Below are 22,005 nucleotides of genomic sequence, written 5' to 3'. Positions count from 1 at the left end.
TTTAAAGCAAGAACAGCTAAAGCACTAGAAAACCCTGGACAAGAGACAGCTCTGCTCTGTTTAAAGGAGGATTATTGTGGTTTAATTTAAACTGCTCCCTTAATCAAATTGACAGAAGCTTGCTTGATATCTATTTAAGTTTCCATATTATTTTCTCTCTTGTTTAATTAAATCTGTTTTGAATTATGCTTTAAGGAAAACCTGCACAATTCTGTACGTACACAAGCTCTTGGATGGTATTACCAAGATCACATTTGGAAATGGTACAGCTCATTAGCTTTGCTGGCTCCCACACAGTTTAGGGCAGTTTGAATTTCCTGCCAATTCAATGGTATTAGTTAGCTTGTATTTAAAAGCTCGTGTTTCCTTTTGACCTATGATGGTCAGCAAGCGCAAGCACTGAAGGGCCTGGTCGTTCATCAGCGTCTGCGAGAGGAGAAGAGCTCTGAGACATTGGATGAGTACAGTGTATTGCATTTTGCTTTCTTTTACTGCTGTTTTGCAGAACAGAGGGAAGAGACAATGTGAGCTTTTGTACAAAAGTGAGGTGACCTTTCCAAGTTACATGTGGGATCTGCTGCTGTTTCTATAGAGACCAAATGCATTAACCTGAGTCAAGTGGGAATGCCTGAGGCTCATTGAAAGGGATATAGTTTCTCAGAGAAAGCTCGAAGATTTAAGTAAAAGGGTTGATTCATGTGTTTTACTTTTTAAACAAAGGGAAGCTGTATTTAACCTTCCTCAATTGGATGTCTGAGCGAAGACACACTTTTTGTGCCTGGTTTCAGCTTCCATTTTCCAACTTGCGTTAGCCTTACCAAAAGCTGTCCTACTTCAGCGTCCCAAATGCTGCTTTGGCTGAGTAAGACTATGAGAATTGGTTTTGAACCGGTGAAAGATGCTTCTTGCTTGGTCAGAGAATCCACAAAAATACTCTAAGATGCTGTTTAGTTTGTCCATCCTGCAACCTTGAACTCATAAACCGAACCCAAATCTCCACTCAAGGCAGCTCCTATGACCTTCAGACCTAAACTAATTTCATTTCGATACTCAAAACAAGTGCACAGAATGAAATACTTTTGATGATGTGTAAGAAAGATTTTTTTAAACAAAAGTCTGCAGAGATCAGTTGCATTCCTTTTCTGGGAGCAGACAAGAAAAGAGAATGATGAATTTCTACACCAGCTAAAAAAAATCAACTATTTTCACTTATTTAAGGTGGTAGGCCTATTTAATTTGCAGGTGGGCGGACATGAATCATGTCACAAGTACTGCTTGCTGTCATCTGTGTAGATACATATTGTCTGATTACACAAGGAAATTCAGCTTCTCTCTATGCGACCGAGGAGTTCTCTTTTTTTGGTAGGGGAACAGAGGGTAAAGCTATGATTCTCTCCAAATACACATTTCTGCTTAGTCCAACATGTACGTTTGTTAAAACAAAACTTGCTCTGTGGAAAATCATCCCCCATCCCTTCCAGCGGTTTCCACTCTGCATATTTGGGAGTTTGAAAACAGGGGGATTTGTTTAGAGATTTTTCTCTTTTAATCTCTTAGGCACGCACTCATCCTTGGCTTTGGGAAGAGGGGTATGTCTGCTGGGCTGTAGAAGTTAAATAAAGTAACAGTGAATACGAGCTCATTAAAAACAACCAACCAACCACAACAACCAATCAACAAACCAACCAAGCAAAAAACAACAAAAAACCCTACCATAGTTAGAAAATGGCAGTTTAGAAGTGGATTTAAAGGTTAATTTGACAAATGTTGCATAGGAGAGAACCATGTTACTTACAAATAGGAAAAATTCTAATTATCATCCATGAAAAATAAATACTGCGATTAGTTTGAACTGTGTTGAACCTTTGACTACTTTAAGGGAAATATTATTCAAAAAGGCAGCCAATGCATAAACAGCTTTTCATCTTTTACCTAGCTTGGCTGGCTTTTACATCAAACAAGTTGGATCAAAGTTTGTTTCTATAAAGTCCCCTTTAGATGCAAGAGTCCCAGAAGTACTTTATAAAATGGCCCTTTGAGAAATGTAATATCTATCAGGTAATAAGTTAGAAGTGCAGAGTTTAGCAGAATAAAGAGAGATGCTGGATATCAGCAACAAAATAATTGGTTTTGTTATCTCAAATGCGAAATTAAATATTTCTAAATGGCTTTCATTTTTCATTCTGCTCACCAATCACATAACATATACAAAATGCTGCAGCAAGGGCCTGAACACTCTATTGATCTTAATAATTTCGATGGCACCGCTCACTGCTGTGTGTTTGCATTCCTGGAATGCTTAATGGCCAATTTTAGGATGCCCTTCAAGCGATCATCTAGTTGTACAGCCCAAGGGTGAAGGTTGTGTCTTGAAGACAACTCAAAGTATCTTGCTCTTCATGCTTGCTGGCTTGTTGCAGATAGGAAACAGAGATTGTCCGCTGCCTCCTCTGATGGTAGTAGGTCATGGAGCAAGAGCATGGGGAGAGGAGGAGAGCACTGACAAGGAGCAGAAAAGCTTTCTAAATTGGAGCTGTTCTGATTTGGCACTCTGTGGGTATGTGTTCTTTGATAAGGGTTAACCTTTTTATAAAAGGCATTCACGTGGGTTCATGTGGGTGCTTTGTGTGCCTGAACAATACAATACCTCCAGATAAATAAAAGAGCATTAGTTTTGAACACAATCCTGGTTTATCCAGTGCAATAGCACATGCATATGAATAGACTGAAAATATTGACATAGAGAGATGGAAAAGGTTAAGTCAATGTTTGCTCGATGCTGCAATCCACAAGTCATTTTTAGTGCAGCAAATTCCATGATTCCTGAGCAGGAAGTAAACAAAAAGGTCAAAGCAATTAACAGGTAAGTTAGGTGGGCTCAGTCCGTGCCCAAACAGGTACAGCACAGCACACTGCTTGTTCCAGCCTGCTGGAACCTCTTACTGCCCACAGCTTTGCAGCTGTGTGTGTTTTCCTCCCTTGCAGAGGGTGCGAAGTCCATCCTTACTTAGGTGTGTGTGACAGCCAGCAAGGGCATCAAGACTCTGCTGGGAAGCAAGAACAGAGGGATGTACATTTGTGGGGGTTGTGTTTTATCGAAACAGAGAGCCACTCCTGTTCATATTGGCAATGAATATATTGATTTCTATAGAGGCAGGACTGGAAGCTGCAGGAGTCATCAATCTTGTTCGAGAGTATTGAGCAGGAGTAAAATACATGCTCAGTTCGGTCTGTATATTTTTCATCTGCAATAGCAATGTATCACTGGATAACGTATATCTATAGGAATTGATCTGACTGCCAGAATCTGTAACTAAGGACAAGTAGTGCACTTCAGGAAGGTGGAATCAAGCAGGCAGAAGAGTGGCAGGTCTTTGAGTTTTCCTGGCTAACAGCAAGCAGAGCCAGTTACTTGGCCACACCCCAGTCTGTCTTGCTGCTGCAAATTGCACCATCTGTACCACCTCATGCTGGGCAGCAGCAAAGCAGTTAATGTGACTTTTGTGGGAAAGATATGAGCTCCTTGCAAGCCTAGGTAAGTAAGTCAATATTGCAAAGCAAACTCCATAAAGAACCCCAGGTTCTCTGGCAGAGAACCTTCATTAAAGCAGTAAGCGAAGCAGTATGCTTATTTCCCAGGGGTCAACCACTTACACCTTAAACTTTCAAAAATGAAATCTATTCCCTGTATTCCAAAAGACATTATACATAGCAGTGCGCTTTGGGGATTACAAAATCAAATTCTCTGACATTTTCCTGAAATTTCTGTGACAAAAAGGAGGGTGGAAGGATCCTGTTGTTAGAGCTAGTAACAATCTCAAGGACAATAGAGTGTCCCACAGTGCAAGAGCTCTCTTTTTGAACACCTGGGCTACGCTTGGCTGAGTTGGGATACCTGCAGGAAGAAATCAACACTCCAGCAATGTCTGGAAGTGTAGATGGCTTCCAGAGAAAAAGAGCTAAAGACTCAGACTGGAGCTCCTCAAAACTCTACATTCAGCTGCAGGTATTTTTCAGATGAGGCTTATTTCTATCGGAAGTCTCTACCACATGTTAATGTGAATTTGCAGACACAAATGCGGGCAGTTCAAACAGCATGTGGCAACTGGAAGAAGTCTTGAGTGAATGAATACAGTTTAGGACTCAGGGCAAAAAAAATGGCTAACCTGAGGTTCTTCATCCTTGAGATAAGAAGATGGAAAGGGAGCATGATAAAATCAAAGTGCATAGCAGACTGCTGCAAAAGAAGTAGCATCTTTATTTTCTTGGCAGACAGGACAAGAAAGAATGTGTTTAAACTGTAGGAAGATTCAGGTCAGGCACTAGCAAAATAAACTTCCTAGAACCAACCCATGGAAGCACTGGAGTAGCTTCATTTGGGAGCTCTTGAGATCTTCTTAGTTGGAGGTACTGAAGTTCTAGACCAATCTGGTGACCCACATATAGCTGACATTATCTTGTGAGGAGGCCAGACCAGCCTGCTTCTTGAAGCCTCTTCACCACTGCTTCTTCTGCTCAGGGTCACGAAAACTCTACCATAGAGCAGGCCAGTTCAGAGGAACTTTAGAGAAGACGCAGGATGGACAATGTTTACCCTGGCAGAGCAGTCTGCCCAATCATTTGCTTTACTTGTGCCACAAGAGGTGGCACTCAAGACTGCTTGCAGTGTGCTTTTTTTCTCGTGCACAATTTCTGTGATACTAAATAACATTGGAGAGGTTTTTATACATTTTGTCAACTATGTTCTTAATCATAAAACATGACAGCATGAAGCACCACTTATCTGAGGGTAGGAAATTTGAAAATTGAAAATAAATTTCCAAGTCAAGGCTCACAGAAGTCAAAGGAGAATTGGAGACCAAAACAAACACACAAAATGCATATTAATGTCTCCCTATATAAATGACTCTTACAGAAAGCAACTTTGTTCATGCCACACATTTGAGGTGCTTCAGTAAATCTTAGAAATATGCCTCAGAACACTGAAAGTAATGCACAAAATGTACAAAGTTGTATTGTTTTCCCTGGCATGAGCTGCATTTGAGATTTTATTAACAGCTGGTGTTACCTCATTTATCAATCTTCTGTCATCTTCTGTTCTCATATTATTCTAACTTGAAGTACAAAAAAAATGTTGTGGTTTTGTTTGCTTGGGCTTTTTGTTTGTTTTTTTTTTTTTTCTGTCTGTTTGATTTAATCACTCATATGTAACAGATATCAGACCACAAGGAAGGCAAGTAGAATGAAAGAGCTAAAGCAGTGCCTGTTAGATATGTGCAAGCCTACAAAATAGCTCACCTGGAGGTAAACCAAAATACTGGATACGAAAAGCATTTCTTTTTGTAGTTCTTCAAGAAATAGACTTAAGGAACTAAATGTGTTAGACATTTCATAAAGTACTCTCTCTGTGCTCAGACTATTGAACTGACTGGCTAAGATGAAAAGGAGAATTAATTAGAATTAGTCCTAGTAGGAACAAGGAAACTGTTGGAAACGGATCAAATTCTTGCAGGAGAAAGGAAGAGGCTGTTTCATTACCCCCCTCCAAAAAAAAAAAAAAAAAAAGGAAGAACACTTTTTGATCTTGAAATCAACTGATCCAAAGCAATTGGCACCTGACCAGATGCGGAGTATTTATTCAACAGCCTGCAATTTAATGTAATGTAGAAACACCTAAGCTAACTTAAGTCAAGCTGGGTAAAAGAAAGCAGTGCAAATTAGCTGGAACAGACTTCCATTTTGACATGATTAGACTGCTTTCAGTGCTTAAGATAAACTGTTTTAAGCTACCTCAAACCTTTTCACACTGTAGTAGCACAAACTGCTCAGTTCTGCTCTTTTGCTGCAGAAAGTTGTACTGTGGTTGAAGAGAAAAGGCGGAAAATAACTGAATTTTAAGTTGAACTGAAGTATTTTTTTCATTTTCCAACTCCCCAGAAAAGTGTTTCATGTTTAAAATCTTATACTTGACTTCTAGTTTTATGTTTCCAATAGATTTGTGTTTTTTCCTCACCATTTTACATGTCTAAGTAAAACATTCTTTTGAAACAAAATGAGGGGAGGGGTTTGCTGAAACAATTTGAGTTTGGTGGTGATTTGTAAAGACTTTTGATTGATCTAATTTTTCAGTAGTTAACATTTTAGTTTAAAATTATCTGCTCTGCTCCATCAGCATTTTCAGTGTATTTAACTAAAAACTCCCCTTAGTTACCCATGTGCATCTGCTTACCTGCATCACAGTGCAGTCTTCATATCAAAACGGCATTTGACCATCGTGTGGTCCTGCTAACACACTTCTGACCAACCAGCATGAGAAAATTACACATCCCTGCCTTGCTCTTTTCCCACAGCACTGTGCTCAGGGAATGTCCCAAGTGACTGCAGACTATAAGACATGCATCCACTTAAAAGATTTCCATCCTAAGCAGACATACAACAAAATGTAATCTCCCTCTGCACTATCAAGGGACATCTTACGTGTCCTACACTATGTAAGAAATATTCAGTTTGTCCGTTCTCTTTCTGAGAGGGAAGAAGTTAAAAAAAAAAGGAAAAAATAAAGAATTCAAGACCTTGGAAATTTTTATAGAGGAGTAAACTTTGATAATAAGGGACACATGATACAAACTGACAGAACAGGTTCTACCTAAAGAAGAAGAAACAACCATGGGATTCAGGAAAGGTGAAAACTGGTGCCTTAGATCAGTGTCTTCAAACCAGCAACCACTGAAAAGGCTATGACCAAAACCCTTTCTGGGGTGACATGAAATATATACTACTAAATCCTATCCCAAGCAGTGCTTTGCAATGTGAAGATTTAGACAGCAGAATAGTTTGTTTAATTGATTAGAAAATGGGTATTATCCCTAGGAGTCATTGTAATTTCAGCCCCCTTTTTAAACTATTTTGCCTTCCCCATACTTAGACAATTTAATGTAGTCAAGATAGCTTTTTATGTCTAAAGATACATATTTGGTCTGGGTGCTATTTAATGTGCTCCAAAGAGTGAAGATATTCCTCTGAAGCTGCCCATCAGGCAAAAACGCATGTTACCACACGTGTATAGAGGAAAGCAGTTTCAGAACTTTAAGCACAGATTTTCAAACATAATTAATGGGAAAGAGCTCAGTATCATGCACCTCTGATCATATCACAATTACCCTGGGGACATTTACAGTGCCTTGAAAAGCAGCACAGAGGTACATAAGAAAAATCAACACAGCTCAAGGAGAATAAGGCGGTTGGTCTTTTAAAAACAATTTGAACTGCTTTCAGGAACTGTGCAAGCATAAAAGGAGCCCACCAAGTTTGGTTAACAGAATACCCAGTTATTCCTTGAAGGTAATTCGTGCTTACAGTTATAAACTGTCCCTTCCTTCTCATATTAGCTAGGTTGCAAATGACTGTAAGAAATGAGCCAAGGGAATATTGCCGAAACAAATCAATGAGCAATACTTGTCACCGAGCAAGGCAGACAGTGCCATGTGAGGGCACAGGCTGCATTAAAATATTTGCCAGTTTTTCAGACAGGCAATTATCACCTCAGTCTTTTGTAGGCCTCTGATGTGTAATGTCATATTCACACCAAACACGTTCTCTCTCACTTCTGCATTTGCCATTTTAACCGCATTTCTCTAATCGAGTTATTTTGATGGGGTTAGCAAGCCACTTTAACACAGCAGCTATGGCAGTTCACCTGAAAGAGATGAGGGTCGGTGCGGTCAGAGAAGCAGTCAGACAAGTTAATCATCCTCTGAATATGAAAATGAGAGAGGAGGGAAGCAGTTTATTCTGTGCAAATAAAGACCTTTTGTGAGAGTAGCCGACTGAGCTCCATAGAGCTTGTTCACCATAGAAAGTGAACAGTAAAAGGATTTTGGGGGACCAAAGGCACATGCCGTACTGCTGAGAGAAGTCAGAACTGGATAAGTATGTCTTACCAGAAATAAGTGCCCCAAAGAGAAAGAAGCCTGTTACATACGGATATCCCTGGAGGTGAACACTCAATGTCTTTTTTCCCTTAACATGCCTAGCAGGCTCTGGAAGAAGCTTTTAGGACTCTTTTTAGTGAGCAAGGAACCTCTTTTTCACGCCCTCAGGCTCGCTTATTCACACCACAACTTCAATGGCACCACATGAGCACAGCAACAGCATCACCCAAGTCACCACAAGTGTTTCATGAGTACATCTTAAAAGGAGAGGGAAGAGGCAGGATGAGGGAAGAAGGAAAAGCTTAGACTTCACTGCCTGTTACCCCAGGAGTACCAGTTTGCAGCTTAACACAGACTTAGTGGATTTTTTCTTAATCATATAGTGTTATCTTAGCCATTACAATGCAGACCAGAGACCTTCAACCAGCTGATGAGAGAAGAAACTGCAGAGAGTTACGCTCTTTTGTGCTGGTTTGACTGAAAATGAGTTAATTTTCTTCATGCAGTTAGAAACCTTTCTTTTTCATAGCTGGCACAGTCATTATTTGGACTTAGTTTGAGAACAAGAGATACCACCCCAGCACAGAGTTAATGTTTTTAATTGCTCTGGTCTGAGAGCCAAGGAGGTTCTGAGCTCTGCCCACAGGTGTGAGGCATCAAGGAGGGGGGGCATGAATGGGCCAGAGCTTGACTGACATCCAGACTGATCAGTAAGAGTATTCCATCCCATTAGCATCATGCTTCATATATAAGGAGAGTGAGGCTTTTTGGTTTTCTCTTGCTCTCTAGGGCATCCTTGCTCTTGGGCACTTTCACTCAAGCTGGGGGAGTTCTGTTCAGGACATTTAGTTTGGCCTTTTGCTGTTTTGAGCCCTTCTGCCTTTTTTCTCTCTTCTCTCTCTGGGATTGGTGTTGGGGCCATGTGCTGTTTCCTGGGACTGGTTGCTCAGCATGTTCATGAGGAATTGCCTTGAATATCTTTCATTTCTATTTTTTGTATATAGATATTTATATCTTTACTAGTAGTGTATTAGTATTTTGTTATTTTATTAAACTGTGTTTATCCAAGTTTCTCCATTCCCTTTTGATTCTCTCCCCTGCTGGGGGGGGGAAGGGGGAGAGGGTGAGTGAGTGGTTATCGTGGTTGTATTGCTAGCCCAGGTTAAACCATAACATCTTGTAAACACAGACTATTCCATCTCTGGTGTGTTGTTTGATCTCCAAACAGTCTTCTAAGGTAAGGCAAAACACCAATAACAAAAGTGCATTTTATATGGAAGTCTAAAAGTCTTCCCGTGAAAGATAAAATTGTACGTGTTCAATCCTAGCATTTATGTTACTGTTCCAAAAAGCACAAAGGCAGAAATGTTTAGACATTAAATTGTCAGTCTTTGGGGTAGGGCTGTTCTTTCCATATATGTTTGTTGTGCCTAGTGTAATTAATACCTTTGCCAGCTAAATAAATAGTAACTATTGAGGTGCTTCTAATGCCTACTGAGATGCCTCACAATGTGTGAACAAGCACCAAATAAAGCATTTTTTTAATATCTAAAAATGTCACTATCAGGAGGAATTATTTGCTTCTCCACCAGCAACTCTGAGAGTACACACACAAATAGCCAAGCTAGTTATATGTAGTTGCTGCCTGATGTTTAAAGATTAAAAATCAGATAAAATCTCATTCAGCTTTCCATTGCTGTAGTCTGCATACACCCACTGTACTTGTGAGCACAGAAAATCAGAACTATTCTCTTAAGATAGAGCAATTCCCTACCTGAACAGTACTCATCTGTCTGTGTTCATGTTGAAAAATTTCTGAAAATCTCTCTGACACGTATTTTCCTGCAAGCACTGAAATATCCAAGTCACTCTGAAGCTAGTGGGTGTTAGGAACCTAAAAGACTTGAGAGATTTGAGTCTTAATGTTCGGTGAATTCTTTCTACCTTCTTTAGCACCGAGGTCCTTCATGCAGAAGGCTGAATACTGGTTGCAAATACTCTGTGACAGTTACTGAAAATATGGGACCTTTGAAAGGTGTCCTAAAACGAAGCTATGCTGCGCAGTACTAATATACCAAATACATTACTCATCACCACTTCCGGGCTGTTTAATTATGGGGCTGAAGGAGGCTATTGCCTGAGTCCTACATACAGATCTGCCAGCATCCTTTAAGGATGAGGATCAACTGTACATGATAGGGTGGATAATACATCTTTTGTTGCTATGTGGGTAAGCATAATAATTGAAACTATTTAGAGAATAATTGGTGTACTCTATTTTAAAAGGAAATAATATGGTTTCCAAGGGGACTAACTATGAGGCCTAAAGCCTGTAGTTTATCTCAGTGTAGGAATGGGATCATTATGGAGGAAAACAGAGCACCCATCCAATTCAATTACCCCAATTGTATTACAAATGTAAAAGAGGAAATTGTATGTATCCCAAAAAGGAACATTTCCCACTCTTCCCCTTCCACCCCACTTGGAACCTACCCTGGAAGCACTTGGTCTCCTGCAGACTACAATGGGGCTTTTGTGCTCAGAAAACTTGTAAGGTTTGCTCCTTGCAGATTACCCAGCTGCCTCGTAAACCCTTCTTCTTCCTAAATGATCAACACGCTGGAGCTTGTCAGGTTGTATTCATCCAGCAGGTAAACTGCTGCACCTACAACTTCTTGCTGGTATTTATGCAATCAGAAAAAATGTAATTGAAAAAAATGGTTCTTGGAAGGGGCAAAACTTCCCAAGTATAACTTTTCCCAGGTATAAGTCAACTATTGTAAGATTTCATCTCTTTTTTGGGAAAAATATTTCTTGGAACTTCTAACCAAAAAATATTAGGGGTTAGGAAGAGGGAAGGAACCATGTTACCCACTCCAGAAGCTTTTATTTGATATTTTTATATTACTGTGTTGCTCTCTTGTCTCTGGACTGACATCCCCAGATGACTAGGAGGTTATGCAATCTCAACAGCTGATCAGCATATAGATACTGAAAATACTGCAGTGGGAAATGAACTGCTGAGGTTCTGCTCATGAGGGAGCTTGTGAAAGGCTGGAATATTCTGCCTGACCCAATAGAGCTACCTGCCCTGCTGCTGAGCTGGTGTTTAACTAACCACTGCAACCATCAGCTCTGTTATACTGACTTGAAACATTTTATTGGGCCAGGTTGTCTGCTAGTAGAATCTATTGTAAAGGTGTGTCTTTCTCCTCAGCAATATTTTTACCTTCTCCCACCTTGTTAACAAGTTTCCTTTCCTCTTCTTCAGTCATCTAGAGTCTTCAGTAACTTGGATCCTGTTTTGGTTCTGTGTGCTGACTGCATGTGCCTGTGACCAAATCAAATTAATCAGATGCCGTTAAAAATGAATGCATCTGAGCCTATTTTGCTATTCTTCTTGAAATACGGTCCTATATCTGGGCCCAGTATGCTGGATTACTGAACTTTGATCAGTATGCTTTAGAAATACTTCAGTAGTCCTGTTGTCTCACCCAGAAAGCATGCTCAGAGGGCAGAACAAGCACATTTTAGGGTGATTTATTGCCTGTAGAGAATAGCATGAAGTGTCAGACATCCATGATATTTGTACTGACCTAACTATGTAAATGAACTTACTTTTTTTACAGAGGGTTGTGCAGATATGACCATAAGAAGAGAAAAAAATACATTCTAGGCTGTTTAGTACATTATTTGGTTCTAAATTATTCAGAGCTTCTAAGTAGTGACCTAGTAGCACAGGTTTGATGTTCGGCTCTTTTTTATTCTGAAAATTTTGAGTTCAGTGCAGTCTTAATAATCTGTGCTTGCTCACTGGGAAGGAACGGATGGACCAATCCATCAGAATAAGTCCATAAATCAGTATGGTAGCTGGAAAAGCTCTCTGCAAATCCTGTACATTACTGCAGATGGGACTGACAGCACGATGATCTACTGCCAGTGGCTCTGGTAGGTGATCAAAATGAGCATTCATCAAGAGGGCCACATCTAATTTTGTATGCACTTCCACTGCAGCTCTAGTGCCATCCCACCCAGGTCGGACAGCTGTTGCTGCCTGAGCCAGCCAAGGGAACTCTACTTTGCACTACAATCACAGCAGTGACTTCAGTTTTCAGTTTGAAAATAGGTGGAATAAACGAGAGTCCACTGACCCTCCTGTTTTGCAACCCTTTGCAGGTACAGAATATTATGAAATAGATATTATAAAGATTCTTCTTTTACTTGCATTTTGAAAAACATGGATTGGGAGCTGATGAACAAGCGCTTCTCAAGCAGCCTCCCCCACAAACTGTTTCCTCTTTATGCTCTGCCAGTTGGGCCCATCCTTGTAGAAACCTTCAGATCGTCATACATTATAGATTTTTAGCAGGAATTACGCATCGTGCAGCTGGGCCGCACTGTACATTTGTCTGGTGCAGAGTTCTTCCATAACACGGAGTTTGTTTTAGGAGTATGGGATTCCAGGACGCTCTGGATGCCATCAGAACCAGTTCAAAATGCAGATAACAGCCATTCAACAAACCTCCACGCACCTCCACCCCTTCCACAGAGACTTACCATGTGTGACTGAAAGGCAGTGAGCCCACTACAATGAGTGAGTGCACTGTGAATAGCAAGCAACTGAGCTTCACATATGTACTTAGGTTAAAGTATCAGCTTTCCCAGAGGGGGAGACAAAAGTCATAGAGCAAGTGAACAACAATGGCAGTGAGTCTAGTACAATGCTTGTTTTTTAGTCAGTGATGTCTGTGTCTCAATTCCAGGGGAAATAAACTCAAATATGAATATAGATTCCCTGGAAAAGAGTTTTCTATTAGAAAGATTACCAATGCAGTTTTAACAGACCCCAACAAACACGAGGGTTGTTTTATTGCAGATGAAGCATTGCTTAAGAAAAGAGTTCTTAAACCACACAGTTCTTGACAGCACCACTTAGAATAGGAAATATCACAATGTAGCCGAACAACAGCTCAGTAAAAGTTGCCTTTTAAGCAGCAACTAGTAAATGCCAGGGGCAAGGTTACAAAGCAGCTCGTTAGCAGCTCAAGTGCACTCCAGCCACTTCTTTCTGTCTTTCTCACAACAGGAGGCAATTTTAGAGTGCAGAGCACAGATGTGTCTGGCAGATACATCCTTCTTCCTGCATCTTAAATAAGTGTCTCAGAGATTGCGAGCCATTAATTTCATCAAACAGAGGCACTCAAATAGGATTAGAAAACATATAACAACAAAAATCACCTAAGAATTGTTGCTAGCTCTAAGAAAAAATGGACACCTCCTGCCGTGAAAAAAACACCATCTACTATTGCTGCTATTACTTGGGCTCCTAGAACAAAGGCCAAAGGAATCCATTATCTACATATTTCTAGCTCACCTATTTTTTTTTTTTTTTTTTTTGACCAATTGCCAACATCAGGTGCATTCCCTTAAATATTTTATTTAACCACTCTACAATGTATGTTCGGGTATGCCATCATGGTGGTAACTAATGTAGTAATTTTGCACTTTTGTGATTATTTTTGATTGGTGAATGAAGTGAGCACAGCTTCTTCTCTCTCATTTCCCTGTGCTCAGGCTGGTATCCCATAGCCAAGTCCTTCCCCATCTGCCGAAGCAAAAGCTAGGAAATATTTCACCCAGGAGTGAGTGGCCTGAACCTCACTGCTTCACAGGTAGGGATTTTCCTCCCATCTCTCCAGGCCACTTAAAATGGAGTCCAGCAGAAGCGATATTAAAACATTACATACCACAGGGTACACTAATCATCTAAATATTCCAATAAACAATCAGTTCAAATGTAATAGAGCTGCTGAGACTGGGAAAAATTATTAACTCTATCTGTTGTTTTCAGAGACTGGGGCACGGGTCAGTTTTAATGAGTGATTTGCACAAGGTTGCACATGAAGGCACTGCCAGGGTGGGAGCTTTCAAGTTTTGTGTCTAGGACTTGGAGTCCATTATAAATTACCCTCTGACTGTACTTTTTGTGCATCATACATAGTGGGTAGGCATCAGATAAACTTAAGATAAACAAATAGTGTTTCCCAATATGACTCCAGAAAATGAGATTAGCCTTTGACTGAATCTCTGCACAAGGATTAAAACCAGGGCTTGAAAATTAAGAAACCCAAGTTTTGTTCCTGACTCTGTCGCTGACTGACCATACGATCCTGAGAAAGTTGTTCATTTGCTCTATGATTTTTGTTTCCCCCTCTGGGAAAGCTGATACTTTAACCTAAGTACATATGTGGAGCTCAGTTGCTTACTGTTCGTAGTGCACTTTGACATAAGCATACAAAAAGCACTTTGAAAGTGGACATTATAAGTGCTGACTGTAATATTTTCAATGTTTTCAAATTCAAGTGTGTTTCCTCTCAAGACTAAAATATAATAAAACAAGACTTTTAAAGGATATTTTCCTTGCCTACCTAGAAATGCTACATGTAAAGTAAAAAAATGTTGCAGAAAAGCTTTGGTTGCACTGTTTGACAAAAAAAAGAAGAAAAAAAAAGCATTTTTCAACTACCCTTCAATTTATCACTGTTATCGGAGCTGAGGAAAAGGTTTTCTCTGCACTCCATTTCTGAGAACACACTGAATCTGTGCCAATCAGGAAAAGCCTTATTTTTCTTGAGCACAAATTTATTCTTCCATCTTCTTCCTGCCAAAACAACTTGTGTCCTGTTTTACGACACGTAGTCAAATCCCATTCTAAACACAGACCTGGATCCACCCACAACGTGAAATGTAGCACTCATACAGCAAAACCAAGTTAACCTCTTGCACACACTTACTCAACACAACTCTGAATCATTTTGCATCCTGAAAACCACCTCTTTGAGGGGAAAAAAAAGAAGTTATGTGACCAAAATCTATGTTAATTCACTAACTTCTTTGCAGAACCTTTCACACAGATCTTTTATCAAATCAGCCCTAGCTGGCTTTAATAGTTTACTTGTGCTGCATCAAAGCTCATATGGTATTCGATATCATTTACTTACTGCTTTCAGTGTAAGCTGCTTTCCAACTTATTTCTTTTAAATGAACTGTTGCTTTAATGCTGTAAATATTCAGCAAACATCAATATTATGGCCAGCACAATGCGGTTCAGTGTAGCAGTGCCAGGTTTTCATTGACTGCTACTTGTATGTGCCAGTTTTAAGACAGGCTTTTAATAAGCTCAAAATATGTTCATGGGATTGGTCTCAAAATGTCTCTAGTGGAATAATCAAGCTTGTAAGAGGCTGCAAAGAAAAACAATTTTATTCAAAGAATTCAAGCGCAGACACTCAGTCAAAACAATTCCTGTCTTAGTCTCATTAAGCAGGTCTCAAGCTGAATGTCCAGATGACAAAGGCAGCTCTGAAGGGCTGCTTAGGGCTTCCCCCAGCCCTGCCACAGGGGCCTTGGCAGATATTGCATTGTCTCCCTGTGAGGAGACTTCAGGCTGCTGCCAAGTCCTGGTCCCCAAGGCCATCAGCATGTTGATTGCTCCTCAAGACTCCACTGCAACCAGGGTTCCCTGCCTACTTCCAAGAACTCTGATCAGCCATGTCTCACAGGCTGAATGCAGTCCACCCTGCCCACCAGCTCCTGCTACTATCCCACATGTTAACTATAGATGGCATCTTCACCTTAGGCTTTGGCTGTCCAAAAACCTCAGCTACCCCCAAAACCCTGGGTAGCTACCACCCACTGATGCAGAGCTGAAAAGCACTGGTGCAAGGGAAGGTCTCCAGATACTGGGTCCTGTGGGACACCAGCCTTCAGCCTGAAGGACCCAGGCAGCAGCAGAAGGCCTTTGCCTGCAGGAATCATAAAGAGGAAGAAAAGGAGACACAGGTAAAGGCAGTATGAGCAAGAGCAGGATAAGGTACCCAATTTGGATGAAAAGTACTAAAGCACAATAATGTGGCACTTAAGGAGCAATTTGGGAGGTGGAATGCAAAGGTGAACATGGTTGAAGCTTTCCTTTGTCTCTTGATGTCAAACACAAAGAGCTGCTCTGTACGAGAAACACATTCTTTTTGTTATCATAGTGCAGCAATTCTAGCAATTCTGCAAATGAGAATTGAGTCAAGACTGGAGCTTTCTGGGGAGAAAAAAAAGAACAGAAATAGAACAAAGAAAAGCAAAAGAACAAATGGAGGATACTCTTTTCAACTGGGAGCTGTGATTATTACAGTATACTAGGACCTTGGACATTGTGAGTGAAGCTTTAAAGCCAGTGTAATGATTTGACCGCCCTAATGGTGCATATACTAGACAGGAGAATCTGAGAAAAATGCCAAAATAGAAAGGAAATAACAACACAGCAGTTGTCATTTTGCAGACTTACAAGTTGATTTTAAAGACTCTAGACTAAAACTAAATCTTTAAAGTTAATCTTTCCAGACCTTAAGTCAGGAAAATAGATCAGAACTAAGACCTGAACTCACCTAGGGAGAAATGTTATATTTTCCTTTACAACATTTTCCACACAGACCAGAATAAAGGCAACAACATGTTCTGGAAACCCCTCTTGCAAAATGTGAACCCTTGTCTGAAGTTCAAATATAAGCACATTTCCCTACCTCATCTTCACCATCCAGCACATTTCAAGAGCAAAGATTCTCATTTTAGAATTAGTTCTCTGCCTTCTCTTAGCGACTCAGACATGTTCCCAGGGCAACATTTATTTGACCTGTGGCAAAGAGACATTCCTCAGTGCAGTTCAAGCTGGGATAACTCACATGTAAATGAATTGAACAAACTTAAGTCTTTCTTCTTTTAACAGAAAGGATGCAAATCCAGAAAAAAAAAAAACTGCTATTTATGCAGCCTTTCTATGACGTGGTTAGGTTAATTTTAGATTCTGGAGGTGGTGCTGTTTTTGCTATGTATTTTTAAAGCCCCATCACCACACAAACATTGACTTTATCACATATCATACCATTATGTCATTCTGTCATTGCAAAGTTAAGAATGTGAGCTTGAGAGGGATGCATACAAGTCCACACAGTCTACAGAAGGCTCTGGAAATGAATCCAGGTCTCCTGAGTCTCAATCAAATACTTTGTCACAAGATTACCTTTCATCTAGTTTGGATTTTTCGCTTTACTTGTACAGAGACACCAGCACCAAATTTGCACAGAAATAAGACAAAGTCTGAGGGAATGAAGCAAGTGTCAGACCATTTTCCAGAGTAGTCACTGTCCTTTTTGTCACAGGACAATTAATGTGTAACTTCGAAGTTTTGGAAGAAGACCTAGTCTGTTCCTCTTTGTTCCTCTCCCACTCTTCAAAAAACAAACTGTGTCCTTTAGCCTTGAATGTTTAAGACTTAACTCCCACTTTAAGCACATACACAGGAATAAGCTCTTGTTTCTGCACACATCAAAATCCTGATGCTCCTGCTGAAAAGGAGATAACCACTTTGGAGAATGAATCCATCAATTGAATGATCTTCTCTGGGTCCTAAAATATGTAGTTAGAAATTGTTTGTCCAGGTGTTTGTTTTTCTCAAGTATTTCTGGCTTTGCCTGAGACTAAAACTCACACTGTCCAATATAGCTCAGAGACAGCCTTTTTCTCTCTAAAGATAACATGAATTCTTTGAATGATTGACAGGCTATACAAAACTGATCGTGATTTCTCCACAACACTGACTGCTCAGTGAGCTGTCAGATATTATGCAGCTGTAGAACAAAAAAGTATGTTCTTTGCTGGAATCGAAATATCAATTAGATCCTGTGATAAGTTAATTCATATCTTTAATGAAGAATGATACTTTCCTTTGATGTGCAGGAAAGAAAGTGCCCTGAGTATCAAAAACGTTTGCTAAGTTTGCTGCAGAACGCAGTTGCTCTTTCTCTCCCCTTTTTGAAGTATTTTGCTTAAAGGGGGCTGAAGCTTTTGAACTGAAAAATGTTCACTGAGCTTAATGCCTCCTGTCAGACTATATGCATCTGCCTCCCTGAATAACACAAAATAGAAATCAAACTGGAAAATACAGAAGTTCTTGCATGGTCTTTGTTTTATTTATTAATCTCAGAGAAAAAGAATGGGCCAAGAAAAAGGACATTAGGTCATTTCTCTCTGTTAAATGGATTTCAATTTAAATACAAGTCTGACTTGAGGCTCAATTCCTTCTCCCACTTTCTCTGTCAACTTTCAGTGCACCTGTAGTCACGGCAACTCCTTTGGTCTCAGAGCCAAAGGATGGCAGGCTATGGTTGAAACACACAGAGGCAGTGGATAAGCTGAAATGTTTCATGATTGAAAAGGACATTGACTAAAACGCTGGCCATGCCTGACAAACAACTATGAACAAATAGTTATAATAATTAACTATGAAGGACTTACAGTCAAGGTGCAACTCTGAAATGTGCTCTGGTATTCTGCCAACAGGTGTAAAAGGAACTTGATATAACATCAGGTATATTAGACTAAGCAGGATTTTGATTGCTATATTTTCTTCATGATCAGCTCAAGATCCTCAGCTGTGGATGAAAACCAAAGCCTAGAGTTAGTTTAACTGGACTGATGAAGACAAATTCCCAACTCTGTATTCTGGAGATCTCCAAGATCTGATTTAAATTCACATATCTTGATTTAGATGCATCTAAAGAACAAAGCAGGCTTGGTTCACAAGGTCTGTGGAGCAGGTCTTCAGCAAGACTAATCAATGCCCTTGCCAACAGAGAGCTTAACAAACAACCACTCCCACACCACAAGAGGCCATTTGCTGTTCTTTCAAGCTTCTCTCTATTGTCTACTTCACATCTCAGTAGGCAGGAAAGAAAGGATGGAGCAGTGGTTAGGAGAATAACCTAGGACTCTTCAGACCTCTGTTCAGTTTGCTATTTTACTGCTCCATGAATTCAGGTAAAAAATGGAAGGAGAAACCTACTACAATTATTTGCTTTAGTCCCAAGCAATTTGGCAATCACATGTGCAATGCAAAGGGCAAACACCATCTCCTTCAAAACATAGTTTAAAACACCTTATAGGAAATGTAAGATTACTCACAGAAAAACGACCCAAAAGAAAGTGTGCTTCAGGAAGAAGGATCAGGTCTACCCTGGTACATATCATAGAGAATAAAATCTACTTATTTCACAGAGGTGCATCCAGAAGAAGAGGCAAGACGTGACAGTGAAGTCTCAGCAAAAAGAAGTGGCTGAATTAGAGAGCGACGGTTATTCACCAAAAAGTTCTAGCTGAATGACCCCAGTTCTGTACTTAATGCAATTGGTATGTCACTAAAGTAATGAAACCATCCTAGGGATAATTTTGCTTTTAAAATTTAGCTTGTGTTCAGCTAAAAGAATTGTGGCACGTAACTGTTTTGGTTCTTGGCTGTTATTTAGTACAGTGGTCTATGCTTTTTTAAGAATTCTTAGCATTAGATTTACAACTTGGGCTTAAAATTGGAAGGATCAAGCCAAGACGCTTTTTCTGGGACCCTAAAATTCCCTACTCATTTTTTTGGAAGGGTAAGCCATTAACACAGAGCTACTAACAGTGATTAGTAAACCACCCTTGCAGAGAAATAAAAGCATCAATTATATCAGCCACTTTCCAGTTCTCTTTTAGCACATAAAAAATAATCTTTAATATGATGAAAACTACAGCCCATGCCTAAAGCTCTTTAAACGATTCAAAACAAATGTGTCATAATTTGCCTTCCATAATCTCTTTCTTTGCCTTTTTCTCATGCACAAAAGGCTAAAGCCATTTCCTTCTGTTTGAAGAATTTCGTTCTCTGAAACGCATTTTCCTGCAATGCAGTAGGCCTTTAATGAAGCAAATAGGATTAGGCCACTGGAGGAACAGTTTATCCTGATTTTTTAAAATCGAAATCTAATATCGTTTGAACGATGATGGCCCTTTTTCATTAATCCTAGTCCAAGTCCTAGCTCTGAACTTTCTGTTGAAGTACATTGTATAACAATAGGGCAGTGCCATGGGTTACTAGAATATTTCTGCTACTTATAACAGAAAATTTAATCAGGCTAACACTCTGTAATCCTTTCCATACAAATATGTATGTTAGAGAAAGAATATTTTGGGCTGTCCCTCCCCAGCAATCTCCAGGTAGGCTACAATGGCCTCTGTATCCAGACTTAAGAGCCACAGGCAAGTCTGGGTAGGCAGTCTGCAGCACAGCCACCGTGTAAAACCAGGGCATTAGAAACCACAACACAAACCAGGTCATCCCGGTAACTGTGTGATTCTGCCAAGAAAACTGTTTCTGAACTGGAGGCAGCTCCCAGCTCGGTTATGCTGGTCAAGGTTGCATCTTATCTTTTCCCCACTTCTGCAAGCAGATACAACCTGCCAGAGTAGTTCTGCTAGCCTGAGCTGGAGCAGTTTGATGTGGAAAACCATCATAACTGACACTGAAGGGACAAACAAAGACGTAATCTCTGTGGCAGTGAGCACAGAAACCTGCCTTTGCTATGGCCAAATTCAGTGCTGCCAATTCTTCTTCTCAACTATGCTGGCTCTTCCTTCTCAACTACAAAAACATTAAGCCAAAAATTTTCCCGTGTATCCTGTAAACAATACAGTGAAGAAACGCTCACGTAACAATTTCCTTCCTGGTTTCTTCTGACCCGAATTATGCGGTAAATGAGGCTTCCGAACACGTTGTGCCCTTCGGCTGATGCCAGATCTGTGGTATAGTCATCACTCCCAATCTGCACAGGGTACGTTCTGTGCTGCAGTTCAGCAGTTGTCACGAATGATTCTACCGCTCCCCCAGATGTTTCCAAGCCACTACATGCAATCCTGGCTGTGCTTCTCCCTTCTGTGTCCCAAAGGGGCAGCATTTGAATAGCCAAAGGATCTGCTCTGCCTTTGGAAAAAAACTTTGAGAGTTCTTCAACAGTCTTTTTATGCCTTTCTCTATGGAGAAAAAAAAAAAAAGGATCACTGCAATATAGCACGGAGAAGAGATAATGCAGGACTTCAGTGATTTTCTCCAGCCCATCACAACATCCACAACATCCAGCTTCCCTGCTGTGCCCTACATATCATATGACAAGCATTTTCCCTTGCTAAGGGAGAGGCATTTAACTGGATGTGTATGTGAGGGAAACTGCACAACTGTGAAGCCATCACTCAGGGAATCATTTTGTTTAGTGGGTTAAATCCAGCTCTGTTACAGCTAAATTTGGATCCAATTCTGAACAGGTGTTGTTGCACTTTCTTTTGAGAGGTCTTTATAGCCTAGTGGACATGAAGTGCACTCAGTGGTCTTTTTGGGGGCAGAGGGTGCAAGCTGCAGTGTGGGGGGTGGATTCCTCATTACTCCCATTAGCTATGGCCACAGGGATGCCCACACGCAGCATTTCCCTCCCACTCCGTGAACTCCACTCACCCCAAGCCAACCCACCCCAAGTGAGCAGTGCCAACCAGCTCACATAGGTCTCATCATGCCAGGCATCTACTGCACTGGTTGAATATCCTCCAAACACTTTTGTCTTTATCCTGCCTCTCTTTTTTGCCTATGCTTTTTGAAAAGATTGTATCCTAAGTCAGATTTTCTGCTTAACCAGCTGCATACTATACATGTGTATTACAGCCCACCACCCCTACAGCCCAGTTTCCTGTTTTCATCCAAGTTCACAATCTTTGTGACTTCACATCCCAGAGACACGCAGCTCTGCCACATCTCACTGTTCTTTCCATCCTACTCTCAGTCCTCACCGTTCCCTCCCTTACTTCACAGCACTTTGTCTCCACCTAGCAACCCTCTGCCTTTTCTCATGCCATTTTTATGGCCCTGATCAGCATTTGCTTCTTTACCTGAGCTTTGTTTCCCACCTGATTCAGTGCTGCCCTTTCCCATGACTGCACCTTACAATTAATGATTGGCTTATGTCTGTCTCATTCTCAACACAAGACTCTCAGGTCGCACAGCTCATCCTCTTAAAATACTGGTAGCACCTATGGCGTTATATAAATAACCCAAATGGGCACGGTATCATGTAAGCTATGTCATACAGCCTGGACCATGGCCAGAGTACAGATGGAGATTTCTATTCATGGCATCAGTCCTCTTCCTGTTTCCCTGTTCTTAGTGTAT

General features: G+C 40.5%; 1 long non-coding RNA gene across 2 annotated transcripts in view; it reads left to right on the top strand.

Annotated features, from left to right (window-relative positions):
* The first annotated feature begins 344 nt into the window (after positions 1-344).
* LOC135578527 (uncharacterized) overlaps positions 345-22,005 on the top strand; it is a 73,526-nt gene continuing 51,865 nt past the window's right edge. For both annotated transcript variants that reach the window (XR_010470247.1, XR_010470248.1), the window contains exon 1: positions 345-468. This is a non-coding gene — a long non-coding RNA (uncharacterized LOC135578527). The remainder of the gene's footprint in view (positions 469-22,005) is intronic.

This window comes from Columba livia, chromosome 2, assembly GCF_036013475.1.
Source record: "Columba livia isolate bColLiv1 breed racing homer chromosome 2, bColLiv1.pat.W.v2, whole genome shotgun sequence".
Classification (NCBI taxonomy): Eukaryota; Metazoa; Chordata; class Aves; order Columbiformes; family Columbidae; genus Columba; species Columba livia.
The sequence above is the reverse complement of the archived record's forward strand: the minus strand, read 5'-3'. Positions and strand labels throughout refer to the sequence as shown.